We start from the raw sequence: 12,960 nt of genomic DNA on the forward strand, positions 1-12,960 counted from the left end.
CATTTATTTTTAGCTTTTAAGCTTTCACTGATGGAAGTCCAAGTTAACCTTTACTTTATTTTGTCCTGGGCTAAATCCACTGTGACATCCTTTTTGCCCTTTTAAATACAGAAATTTCTTGGAAAGCTTCCAGTACTTTGAAATAAACACATTTACAAGATATGCAACAATTAACATGAGTGGCTCTAGAGGCTCCTGAGACAGCTCTGAAGTCCCTATGATGTGATGTCCAGATATGTTTATATAACTTTTTTTATTTAATAGTTAATTTCAGAAATCACTCCTTTGCCATCTTTAGCAAAGTGGGTGTGAACTTTCTACTCCAAACAAAAGATGATATGGGAAAGGAGAAAAAATATGAAAAAAGCAAAATGGCATTAAAAAGGCAAAAAAAAAAAAACTGCATTAAAACAGTACAAGTTTATACTTAATGATGTCTAAAGAGCATACTGACTTTGAGGCACACTGGAAATGAGCATTTCACCCTGTAGCTGGTTGTGCTGGAGTCAGGGGACAACTGCACACAAAGATCAGAAGATTGTGATGTTTATGCACCTATGAGCTGACATCTGCCCACTTCTCAATCACAAGTCTCACTACATGTTTCTACTTATTTCTCAAAATTACACAGCTTATTACAATTTTACTTCAATATTCACAGAAGTTGAGATTCTCAACAACAGCAAGCTTGTGAGAGTTTCCAGTTCAAGCTCCCAAAGAGAAAAAGTAGATGCAGAATGAAAAGATATTTGTTCACAACAAATACAAACTGTCAAAGTCTGAGGTATTTTACTGTTGGATACTATAGGAACAATTTAAAACAGCTCCTCAATCACCTGCAATTGTCTTCAAAAGCCAGAAAAGGTCATAACAGTGAAGTGCCACCACATAGCTTGAACCCTAAGAAAGAAGTTTAACAATTAAGTTATAAATTAGATTTTTTTATTATTATCTTGTTAAATGTATAATTAAATCAGGAATGATTCAAAAAAGTTTCATCCTACCTGAAGACAAGGGGTGGACAATTGTAAGGATCCCTTCCAGATAAAATTGTATATTAATTATATTATTGCAACCACATTATGATCAACACAATATGGAATGGGAATAAATAGATGAAAACATGCTTCCACATCAGTGGAGCAGCACAGAGGTCCCAGACTTTTGTTCCATGTTGAACCTCAATGAAGAATAAAAATCTTCAGAAGTAACTCTGACTGAAGCCCAAATAACAGTCCCAATTCCCTACACAAGCTCTTGTGCAAAGAGAATTGCTCAGCCCAGTGTTTTAAAACACATGGATTTGAAAAAATTATCTGGGAAGTAGTCAAATGCTATTTTTCTTTAAGAGCTACATACAAACTGTGGCTCTTCAGCCAACTGGCAGAAACATTAAACCCCCAAACTTTTATCGTTTTTACAACATGTAAAAGTTATTTTTTATACTTCATGACTTTAAGAAGTAGAACAGAGCACTACTGCAATTTTTCTAATTATATTTTCGCAAGTTTTTAATGTCATAATTTAAATTATGAACTCTTTATTTGAAGATGATTAATTAGAATATGTTCCATTTGGGGAACAAGAGTTCAATATCCCACTACCAATTAAACAAAATGCACTCCTTTAGCTTAAGATTAAAAACCAAAATGCAGCCAAAAAGTTTCTTCCTTGTATCTGTCAGATCACAAAAGCATCCAATACAGCAGGATAAGGCTGCCAGAAAACCCTAACACTTTCAAAACTATATTATTTAGTGCAGTGGCTTAGCTCTGAAGCTGCACCAGAAATGACATCCAAGCTTTGGACAGTAAGCCTTTTTGCCAATGAATTTCTTGTAAAGTCAACAAATATAATTTATTCTGATCCTTTGTGTCATCATATTAGTAGTTATTTTTCTGCAATCCCAGAGCAGCAACAAATAATGCCATAGAAGAGGACTGATATAATTACAGGCTGAAAAAGATAGGCCAGCACCCTTACACTCAAAACTACCCTCTGTGGCTCCTTCATACCCCATATGTTGCTAATAAAACTGTTTGAATCATACCTAGGAGACAGTTTTACTGATATTGTATCAGGTCCCTGGGTTCTTTGTATGAGATACGATGTCACCAGCACTATAACTATGCAAATTCTGTGATACAGGATCCCACTGGACACAATATTACATATGTAATTCACAGTATGAAACTGGGCATTAACAATAATTCTAGTGTTATATAAATGAAACCACTATGTTTACTGAAAAAGCTCGCCACACAACAACAAAATCAAATTTAAAAAGCAATAAAGAGCAACTGACGTGCTCATAGTAAAAAAAAAAAAAATCGCAACATTGGTATTTTTCCCCAAACAATGTAAATTTTGCTTTGTGTCCATGTGACAGTGCTTTACAGAAACCTTTGGCAGTGACACTAAGCAAATGCAACCCCATCAACAGTGTTAATAAATGACTTCAAATAGGAACCTACAGAGTCCCACTTTTAGAAACAACCGTGTGATGTTCAGCAGGAATCGCTGCATTCACATCCAAGTGGGATTCTCAGCTTCTGCATGGAGCAAAGGATAAATGGTAAAGACTAAGAACAGCAGCAGTAAGAAACCAAAACATATCATACTGGAGGCACTTCAGAAGAATCATTTTGGGGTCAGAAAACATCTCCAAGCCTGCACCAGATCTCAGCAAACAAGGCTTCATCCAGACTGGAATCACATGAAATAGGGCCCCTCATATTTTCCTGCTTAACTCTGTGACCACTTTATGCACACCTGCAAAAAGAAGCAGGTCAGGGATCTTCAGATCAGTGTTGGAAGAGACAGGAAAGTACAATGAGAAACCTGACAGCTTGGTGCACTTTCCTCTTATCCAGTGAGCTCTTCACTGTTAATTTATTGGTTTGCTGCAGGTGAGGAGTGCTAGAGCTTGTAAGGAGTCTATTTTTGAAAGAACTCAGAAAAAAGGTAACAGACTGGCATGATAAAATGAGTCTGGTAAAGAGCCAGACTGAGGAGATAAAAGGATGCTATTTTGCCAAGGTACCATGAGAATTAATAAATCAGATCATTTTAAGGTAAATTGTACAGTAAATTTGTACTGTAAATTGTCTAATACATATGGGAAAAGCCACAGCTCAGTATTCCCTGGTAATATTTTTAATGGCTTCAAACACAGCTAGAAAACAAATTATATACAGCACAAGTAGCTAAGGAGACTCACTCTGAGAAGCTCCAACTTTAAGTAACTGATGGAAGAAAAACAGAGTTGTAACCAGGCACTTGGAAAGGAAGATAAAGAAGTGATTGATTTCTGTCACTTGTGTGCTTTCACTAGAGTAGCAGCTTAAGCAGTAACTTCAAGTTTTCCACCAGTCTCTGTGCAATACAAAAGCCATAACAGTTTTATTCTGTTTAAAAACCAATAAATAGCAGCTTAGGTGACATCTGACAAGGCAGAAAGCTCACACTTCTTCCTATCAACATTCTGCCCTCTGGTATTGCTGCTACATTTTATCATCATGTAGTTCAGAGAGAATTATATACCTATTTCCAAAGTTTGAAAAAAAACAACCCCCTCCTTCCCAAATATGGCCCAAAGCTGTTATGAAGCAACTTATTTTTAGCAAAAGCACTTATGCAGATACTTAATTTTAATTAATAGTCTCACTGACTTCAACATTTGCACAGCAAGACAACTCCATGCTTCAATTAAAGCCTGCACAGAAATGCTGTGCTGATTCATGGCCAAAAGCATGACAGGAACATCATTATATAAAATGCTCATAAAATTTAAAGAAAAAATATAACAGGATCCTCACCTTTAAACAGAACATTAGACACCCTCTAAAACTCACAGCTTGAGCAGAACTTGCAGGTTGCTGAATATGTAAGTGCTAGGGGTAAGATATATTCAGTGAAATTATTTCAGAGTGGGCAAAAGAATTTTGGGGAAGTATCTTAAGTGGAGACTACAGCAGACCCAGGTCTGCAACTCTGGCATGTGCCATGGCTGGGTTTTCAAGACTGAAAGATTCTTTACCAGAAAAGTAGAGGCAGCTGGATCTTTACTTCTGATATTTTTCCATTGTTCACACAGCACATAAATGGATTTCTATCAATAACCAATTAATTATATCCAGGCCAGCTCAGAGATTATAATGGGCATCTTCAGCAGACATTCACTTCCAGTGAAGAGCCACTCTCAGTTACAATTCTGCCTATCATAATATACCTATGATAAATCTAAATTTGAAATAATGATACCTAAGAAACAGAAGCTTTATTTTCACTGTGTATGCAGAATTCTTAAAGAGAGTTGGCAACAGTTTTTTGTCAAAATATTCTGGTCCTGTTTATAAGCAAAACTGTGGCACCTGATGCCCTGCAACTCACAACTACCAACTAAGAATTTTAGAAGTGTAAAAAAAAAAAAAAAAAAAATAGAAGAGTAGAACAAAACAGCCCAGGTGACAGAACTCAAGTAATAAACAGATATAAAAGAACAGGCAGAAAACAAACACCTGAGCATTTTCCTTCAAGAGCAATTTCTTCCCAGGACATCCACTTCTCTCCAGCTCAGCACCAGCCTTGCCAGCCTGCCCACACATGAGCTAAAATAAAGCCCAGCCAGACCTGCCTTGGCTCTGCAGAGCACCAGCTTGTGCATTTCCCCAACCGTTTCACACCTAATTTACAGAGTACATTTATCCATCCCTGTATCTCCGAGATCCAACCTGGGGAGTGACTAGAATCAGAATCACTTAATTGATTAACACTTAAGTGAGATGCAGAAAGCAAACAGAACACACTGGAAGACTTTCTGAAAATGCATTATTTTTATTCCGACTCCATTAAGCAGTCCAGCACTTTTGAAGGATTAATGAAAGAACTATCAGGAAATAATACAGAAGAGGAATGCTGAGTCTCAGAGAACATGCCAACACATGATGAAGTGCAGACACCTCTCTGGTAGTAATGAGTCAAGCCAAGATGTTCAGAGAACTACAGGGGCATGTGAACTTGCCCACTTGGTTTTTATGAAATAGCATTTTGATAATTCCTGCCTGGATCACAGACTGTAGTACTCAGCGATGTACAACAGTCACTTTCACAAAATTCACAACACTTTTTTTCCCCCACACAGAAAAGTCTACTGAAGATCCAGAACTGAAAACATTCACCTTCAAATTAATACCAAAACACAGTCCATGAGTGTGTATGTAAACACATAAGGATTATTTCCACAAACCTTGTGAAGCAGGACACAATGTTTCATTTACAGCTGCTATTTTTTAAGCAGGAACTGAAGACAAGCCCAGGAAGAATAGGAATAAATAAGTTTCTAAACAAACAACTTACAGAAATGCTTTTTAACAGGACCAGACAAAACAGTCCTTAAAGTTTCATTTACAAGCCAAAGTTGACCTCAGGCACCACACTGAGTAAGAATGAGAACCTACATGGATACTGACCTTAACAATGCTACAGGGGCAAATTTTGCATAGTGGAGACTTGCTCTTGAACAAATGTTTTCCAATGTATTAGGCAGAGAGAAGCTTTTTTTCTGCATCAAGAACTACACGTCACATTCCTTAAACTGTTTCTTTTCTGGACCAAACACACTGTGGACAAGCTACAGAGGATGCCCCTTGGTGTTCCTCTTTGAGGTTCCCATCTGTAGCTTCCACTAACAATGAAAACACATGGATATTTTTCCCCTCAAAAAAAAAAAAAAAAAAAAAAAAAAAAAAAAAAAAAAAAAATCAGTCACATACAAATAGAAAATATTCTAAGTGATTAGAGACCATCAATTCAAAGAAGCGCTGATGGAGTTTTTTACTGATGTTAAAGCAAGTGCCACAGAGCTCTCACTAATGCAAAAATGGGGAGCTGAGGATAAGAAGCAGGAATGGCTTGTAAGACACATGAGAATTCAGGAACAAATCTGGTGACAGGTCTCATTTAACATAAAAGGAAATAAATACTAATTCCACACTTAGCAGGCCTTCCTAGACCTAGTTATGCATAAAGAAGAAAAAGGAAATATGTTTAACTGTGTATCCCAACATCAGTTTCAGGTGAGAAACCTCACTTGTGACCCTGAAACATCTGCAGCTCCTCTCACAACAGGGACAACTTTAAGGTCATAAATCCAGGCAGAATCATTGTCCAGCCAGGCACAGAATGATGTAGGACTATTCACTTGTATCATACCATGCTCCAGGCATTTTCTCCACAGACTCCTGGACCTTTAATCCCCCCAGGAGTGAACAGGTAAAGAAGAACAAGTCTACAAAAATAATAATGATCCACATCTCAAAACCTTAACTGTAAATTATCTCCCTGATCATAATGAAATGAACCAGAAGTTTAATAAGACTGGACACATTTAATTCTTTGTACTTCATAGATTAAATTAAGAGGCTAAAAGCTGAAAAGTGACTTAAGCTAAAGTTACACAATTGTGTGGACAAAATTCACTTGGCCACAGGAAGGCATTTACATATTTAATATAGGACATTTTAAATAGATTTATATTAGCATCTACAATAGATTATTATTGCAGTAAAATTCTTGCTTTATACCTGAGCAATGAGATCACCAAATGCAAAAACCCCACACCTAGGACATGCAGGCTCTTGACCATTTCTCTCTGTCTCAAATCCAAGTTGCAGAGCTTTAGACCACCATACTCAAATCAAATTCAGACTATAATTTTCTAATACTTTCTTTATAGTTAAATACAATACTGGCCAATGCTTACCAGGTTACAATGCTAAGCAGTTCAAGTGATAATCACAATGATAAATGTATAATCTAATGCCCATTTCCCTTGATTTATACAAATCATCACATATAAGCCTCATGCATCCATTTTAAGTCACTGGGAATGATCATATTTTTCCTGATCTGAATCAGTGTTTGGTCTGAACTCAGGCCCTTCATTTTTATTTGTTTGCATTAACCAGAATCAGTCTTCACACATAGTGGAAGATGCCTGGGGCTGCACAGTCCTCTGCAATCCCAGCAACTGGCCCTCTCATTCCCTGCGATAGTTATGCTGAATAAAATGAGATCAACCAAATTCCCAACTGCTCTTCCAATTGTGAGAGAAACAGATCAGCCTGTTCTTTATTTCTGAAGAAAAGGTCCCAAAATGTCAGCCTTTCATACAAAATACAGAACTTTAACACTGGATACACAACTCTTTTGATGCTCACTTTTTTTTTGTCTAACTGGGATTTATTTGATTGTACCTATTTCAGGATGTTCTATGCTTTATATATATATGGTGTTAAGTCCCTTCCAAACAATTTTATGATTCTAAAAATGCCACCTTTTCACATACTGCTCCTTGGCTGGAAATAAAGCTCAGTAACATGGAAAAATAATGACTTATTGACAACACAGTAGTTTTGTGCTCTAGAGAGGCTGAATGAAATCATACATGCTTTCATGCAAACTCTCACATTATGCAAGTTAGATGCAAACACAGCACATAACAATTGACTGCTCATTGCTAAATGTGTCCAAATGCCAATCAGAATAAAATAAAATTCTCAAGTATCTGAAAATACATAAATGATGAGAATTCCAAGGCCAAACACCCCCTCAAGAAGTCCTTTAGCTGGATTTGCACTCACCTTTTTTCTGAGGCTAACTGCAGAAACAGCACCCAAAAAATGTAATTTTTAATGCTTTGACATAAATTATAATTTCTTAGGCTCATTCTTTTATATTCCATCCCATAATCTTCCAAATAAAAGCTGTCCAAAAATACTTTGCATGAAAAACTAAATGTTCCCAGTGACAACTCTGATCAAGTCATTCTTTGCACATGAACACTGAAAGATGCAACAACAGCAAGAATCACTAGTTATGACTTCAAGACTAAACCCTAAATATAGTATGTTTTCAAATTCTCTTTCCTAAAATTCAAGTAATATGTTCATTGCTTTAACTGAAAGCTAGCAAAGTACAATTTGTATTGTGCTGCAGGCCATAAAGGGAATGTTCTTTATTTGAGTCATGGTTGGATGAGGATGAAAGTAGTTTTCGAAAATTTACAACGGTTTTGACACTACTGTGTGTTTATCGTTACAAGTTATCCCTCTCTATTTATCAGACTGACTCTAGACCTTTCACTACCTTCAAAAAGACAATTTTTATCAATTCTTCATGTCCTTATAGTTAACCATATGAAACTACATAGGATACACAGAAAATCCCTAGAAAAGAAACAACATGGATAAGAAAAGGAGCCCAATGTCTGCTCCATTAACACAAGGCAGGCTATGGTTTAAAAGTAACATTTACTAATTAATTTGCCTTTAGCACAGTACTCCAGTAATATTTTGCTACCACTTACCTATCCTGAGCAACTATTCTGCTACACAATAAAATGCTCCCAAGGAAAAAACCTTGAATTATTGGAATCCTTTTCTCCCCCTCTCCACCCTAAACTGGCACATCACCAGCACTGCTTCCAGTACTTCACAGCAAAGAGCTATATTTTGCTTGTGAACCCCATGGAAATCTTTATTTCCCTACCCCATGCAAAGCTTTCTTCAAAATAAAACTGTTCTCACACTAATTTCTAGAGAGCATTTGGGAGGCTTGGTTTCATATGAAACAGGTTGTGCTTACCTGTCTGTGGCAGTCTTTGTTAGTTTTGTAAACTGAGACACTGGGTTTACAGTTGGAAAAATGAAGTCTCAATTATGGAGCAATTTCAATACCTAGATGCAAATACAGGTCTATAACACTGCTACATTATTTATTGCAGGGCAAACACCAGTCTGCAGGAAACATCCCTGACATCAAGACTCTGCAGGTGCCTGGAGGAGTTACCACAACTACAAGGAATTCTTTTTCATAGAACCTGAAAGGGTAAGGAGAGCTTACAGATGATTCTGGAGCTTCCCAAATGATCCCAGGATGCTAAAGTAGAGGAAGAAATGTAGATAGTCTGTCACCACATGCAACAAAGTCTTGCAGGAGCAAACAGAACCCTAACCTTTCTGCAAGGTGCCAGAGTTCCAGCTTACAGCTAAGGCAACATCAGAGACAAGTGATAGCTGCTGTTTTCAAAGACTAGAGACTTAAAGGCTTGGCTAGCAAAAGATTTTCTCCCTCTTTTTTATCAGATACCCTTTTCTATGGAATAATACAAAAAGCTTTCAACTTGGGTGATTCTTCAAAGGACTTCAGGGAACACCTGGAGATCTTGCAAGAAGCTAGACAGTAACACCAGGGCACAAAAGACCTACACTACAGTAAGATCACCTCAAACAAGATGTCACAGCTTGGACATACAGCTGAGTGTCCCACTAATTTTTTTGTATATTTGTACAAAGACTTCACGTGTTTACATGAAAACTCAGCAAATTAAAGCTGACATGAGCTATAACAATTTTTCTACCTATGAGGAAGAATTAAATCAATGTTTCTGTAACTTCTTTTCCCATTTTTAAAAGGGTTTCTGAATACCTTTGTGAAATAAACTGAGTAATAATTACCTCATCACAACCTTTTCCAAACACGTCACTATGCACTGCAGACAAAGAACCATTAAAACTTTTCCTCTCAAACCAAGACAGAAGCAAAGGTTTAGTCATTTCTTCACATAACAGAAGTCTTCTGAGCAGTTTAGCAAAAAAAATCAAGATATATTATTTCTCAAAGCAAAATAACACATTGCACTTGGAAGATGTGTGCTCTCCATACTGAACAACACCTGTTACATACCTGAAGGGGTTTCTAGAGCAAGCCAAGTCTCCCCAGGTGGTAATTACACTGATCAAATCATCCCCACACATGTTGAAAAAATGGAAAGCAAGAAGTAAAGGTAGTCTTAATGGATCAACAGCTTCTTCTGATTCCATGCAGCACATGAAAAGAATAAACATGGAAAATTCTGGCGATACATTAAGGCAATTCTTACACCCAAACAATTTGATAATGCAACATTGAGTACCAAGCCAATTTTTTTTTCATAAATAATGATCTAAACAGAATACTAGTCAATTCACCAAAAGATATCAAAGATATCCCCTTATTACAAATGATCCAAGTATCCCCCTTGAGGCTATGGCTATCAGAAAGCATTTAGTTGGTTCTCCAGCCAATAATTTTCAGATCTGTTTTCTTATGAAACTGCAACACATTTTCAATAACTTTTAGCTTTGCTATACAGAGCAACAAATAATTTCCCAGAACCCTTTGGAAAATCTGACATGCGAAATGATTCTCTAGTCAACTTGTGTATTATTAAGCTGAAAAAAAATCCCCATATATCGGATCATTTGATCACTGGAGAGAAAGGCAAAGTATTGGGAGCTTCAGGACAGATGGACGAACTTTAGGTCATATAAAACACTACCAAGGCTGCATTTGAAGAAAAATGTGAAAGTTTGTGAAAGCGCCCCGGGTGAAAATACTTTGTGTTGCTAAGAAACATCATCCCTGATGATGGATGAATTAAATTGTCTCAGTTAGCAGAGCCAACTCCAGGCATCCCTCGTTTATTAGGAGAATGTTTTCTTGTACTGGTAATTTATTTCAAAGGCTACATACAAATAAAAAGCCCTACCTTAAAATGAAACTGAGAATTTCAAACTTGTATAATTAATGCTACAGAACAGAGTTTACATTTTGAACAGAATTTAATAACTAACATTTAACAATGTAAACTCTAAATATGAATATTAATGCATCCAGATTATTAAGAACTTATTTTAGGATTGTCTGCAGTGAAATATACTATTCAACTCCCAAAATTACTCTTATGTACAATCCAGTGAAGTACAAAACTCTTTAAATATTTCTAAGCATCAAACAATACCAATATTCAGGTAATCAAATTTTAAACATCACTGAGAGAAAAGCATATTCATTTGTCACATATTGTTATGATGACAACAACATAAAAACTAGGCATGAAAGAAATTATACAAGCCACCTGCTTTGGTCATATGGGTATTGCCTCAATGTTTCATCTGGTAACTTTAATGTCTTAGCCACTGTCTCCTGCAGGACAGATTTGTGAACTTAGGGCAGTGAATCTTTGCTTTTCTGAAGTGTTTGCTGTTGAACTCCCACAGATCATACCTGCTTAGCCTGCCATGCACTGCATTCAGTGAAGTCCTTTCAAAGGTACAGATGGAACAAAGCAAGGCCACCAGCTTCTCTCTTCCCACCAACTGCACACCAGGCCAGAGGAGCTCACCTGAAAGGAGAGAGAACAGCAAGCACATCTCACCTGGCACAGAATTCAGAGCAAGAAACAACAGCAGAGAAGCACAGCAAGTGGGGAGCCCCAATATAAGAACAGTCCCAAGGTCAGGAAGTAGCCCCATGACTGCTGCTCAGAGATGAGGAGAAAGGGCAGGGCTTCCTTCATAACCCAGAGAGGAATAGGCAGAATTTTATGCCACCTAGAAACCAACACAGTTGTTACTCTGAAAACAAACCAAGTGCAAAGCCCCATTTTCCAAAAACACAGTTGGCAAAGATGAGAGTCATTAAAGAAAATGAATTTTCATTTGTCTGCTGCCAAGGCTTTGGGGTTTTTCTTCCTAGTTACTAGATTGAGTTCTAATGGAGATTTCAAGTTAGAAGTCCCAAATTTTAGGCCTACAGAGTCCAATTTAAGGAAAAAGGTGGAAAACCCTCTATAAACTGTTATTTGGATCGCATCACAGCTTCCAAGTCAGAAATTACCACACACAGTTACATGCCAGTAATACACTCAGCTAGTCAATACACAGAGGCAGCCACAGAGGCTCTTCATCCCAAATAACCCCACCACGGAGCAGAGTTACCACTGGAGAGCCCGAGGAGAAGTATTTAACAATGATACCAATTTGGCTGCACTAGAGGAGATGTGTTTCCTGTGGGCCTAATAAGGAAGAGCTTTACAATCTGAGCAGAAGCCTTTCAAAACCTCAGAGGACTTGTCTTATCTGCACCACTTCTGCTTCTGGAATCCCAGCAATCCTGAAGACAGAAGGCAGATCAGACTGCAGCTTTCCTAGGCACAGATGTTGCAATCACATCTGCCTTAGCTGTAAGCCACAGTCCTCGTGTCTTCCCAACTCTGTCAGCATCTCTCAGTTGCTTTGGTTTTGGAAATGCCAGGGCAGAGGATAAAAAAGTGTTTCTGGCCACATCAGGTGTAGCAAAACAACAACATAAAAGTAAAATATTTGCAGATTATATTCCAAGCAAGTAGCAAGAAAGAACATTTTGAAGCAGAGAACATTTCTTCCCCTTCTCCCTTGTCTACATGTTTCACAAAATAACACTTCAAATATTGAGATCTGATTGATCTAAGTTTTGGGCTTTTGAAAGTGTTGATCTTGCAACTGAAGAACGTCCATTTGTAGGTCAGACATAGAAGTGCAATTAAGGATGATTTTTACACACCATGCAGGGAAACTGAATCACCCATGAGTGCAGATCCATGTAAACATGCTCCAAGTTTTTTTCAACTCATTAAAAAAAAACCCTTTTCTAGACATCTATAGCTACAAGATGTCATTTAATTTGCCCCATTTCAGGCTTCTCTATGCAAGACACAGAAAAGAACCAAGACCAGTAATGGCTCCAGAGACAATGAGGGAATCAGAGCACAACCCAAATATTCTTTGACTCCAGTTCCAGAGGTTGTGTCTGCAATAAGGTTGCAGGACACTGAATATAATAAGCTTCCTTTTGGTTTTTCCAGTGCAGGATTATTTAATGTTTTCATTTATTACTTGGATGATTAACAATATATATAATTTGGTAGTTACCTGAGAAATGCTGCAAGCAGTCTGGGAAACAGTTAGAATTGAGAAAAATGGGACTAAGGGATTAACAGCAAAACTGAAATAGGGGTTTTAATACAGAACTGAATGCCAAAATCGAAAAAAAATTCCAACTTTATTATAATGATAGGAGCATCACATGACAGAGATA

At 37.3% G+C, this 12,960-nt stretch overlaps 1 protein-coding gene across 14 annotated transcripts in view; it reads right to left on the reverse strand.

Annotated features, from left to right (window-relative positions):
• The window catches only part of GTDC1 (glycosyltransferase like domain containing 1), a 281,241-nt gene extending 270,009 nt beyond the window's left edge, over positions 1–11,232 (reverse strand). For 11 of the 14 annotated variants that reach the window (XR_013774881.1, XM_079311030.1, XM_079311029.1 and 8 more), the window contains exon 1: positions 11,110–11,232. The gene's annotated coding sequence lies outside the window, so the exon portion shown is untranslated. Of the gene's footprint in view, positions 1–836; positions 875–9,747; positions 9,875–11,109 lie in introns of those variants that run through there. The other 3 variants (XM_079311035.1, XM_079311037.1, XM_079311036.1) reach the window with 3 other exon arrangements.
• Positions 11,233–12,960: the final 1,728 nt, after the last annotated feature.

Source organism: Erithacus rubecula (assembly GCF_903797595.1).
Source record: "Erithacus rubecula genome assembly, chromosome: 8".
Taxonomy (NCBI): domain Eukaryota; kingdom Metazoa; phylum Chordata; class Aves; order Passeriformes; family Muscicapidae; genus Erithacus; species Erithacus rubecula.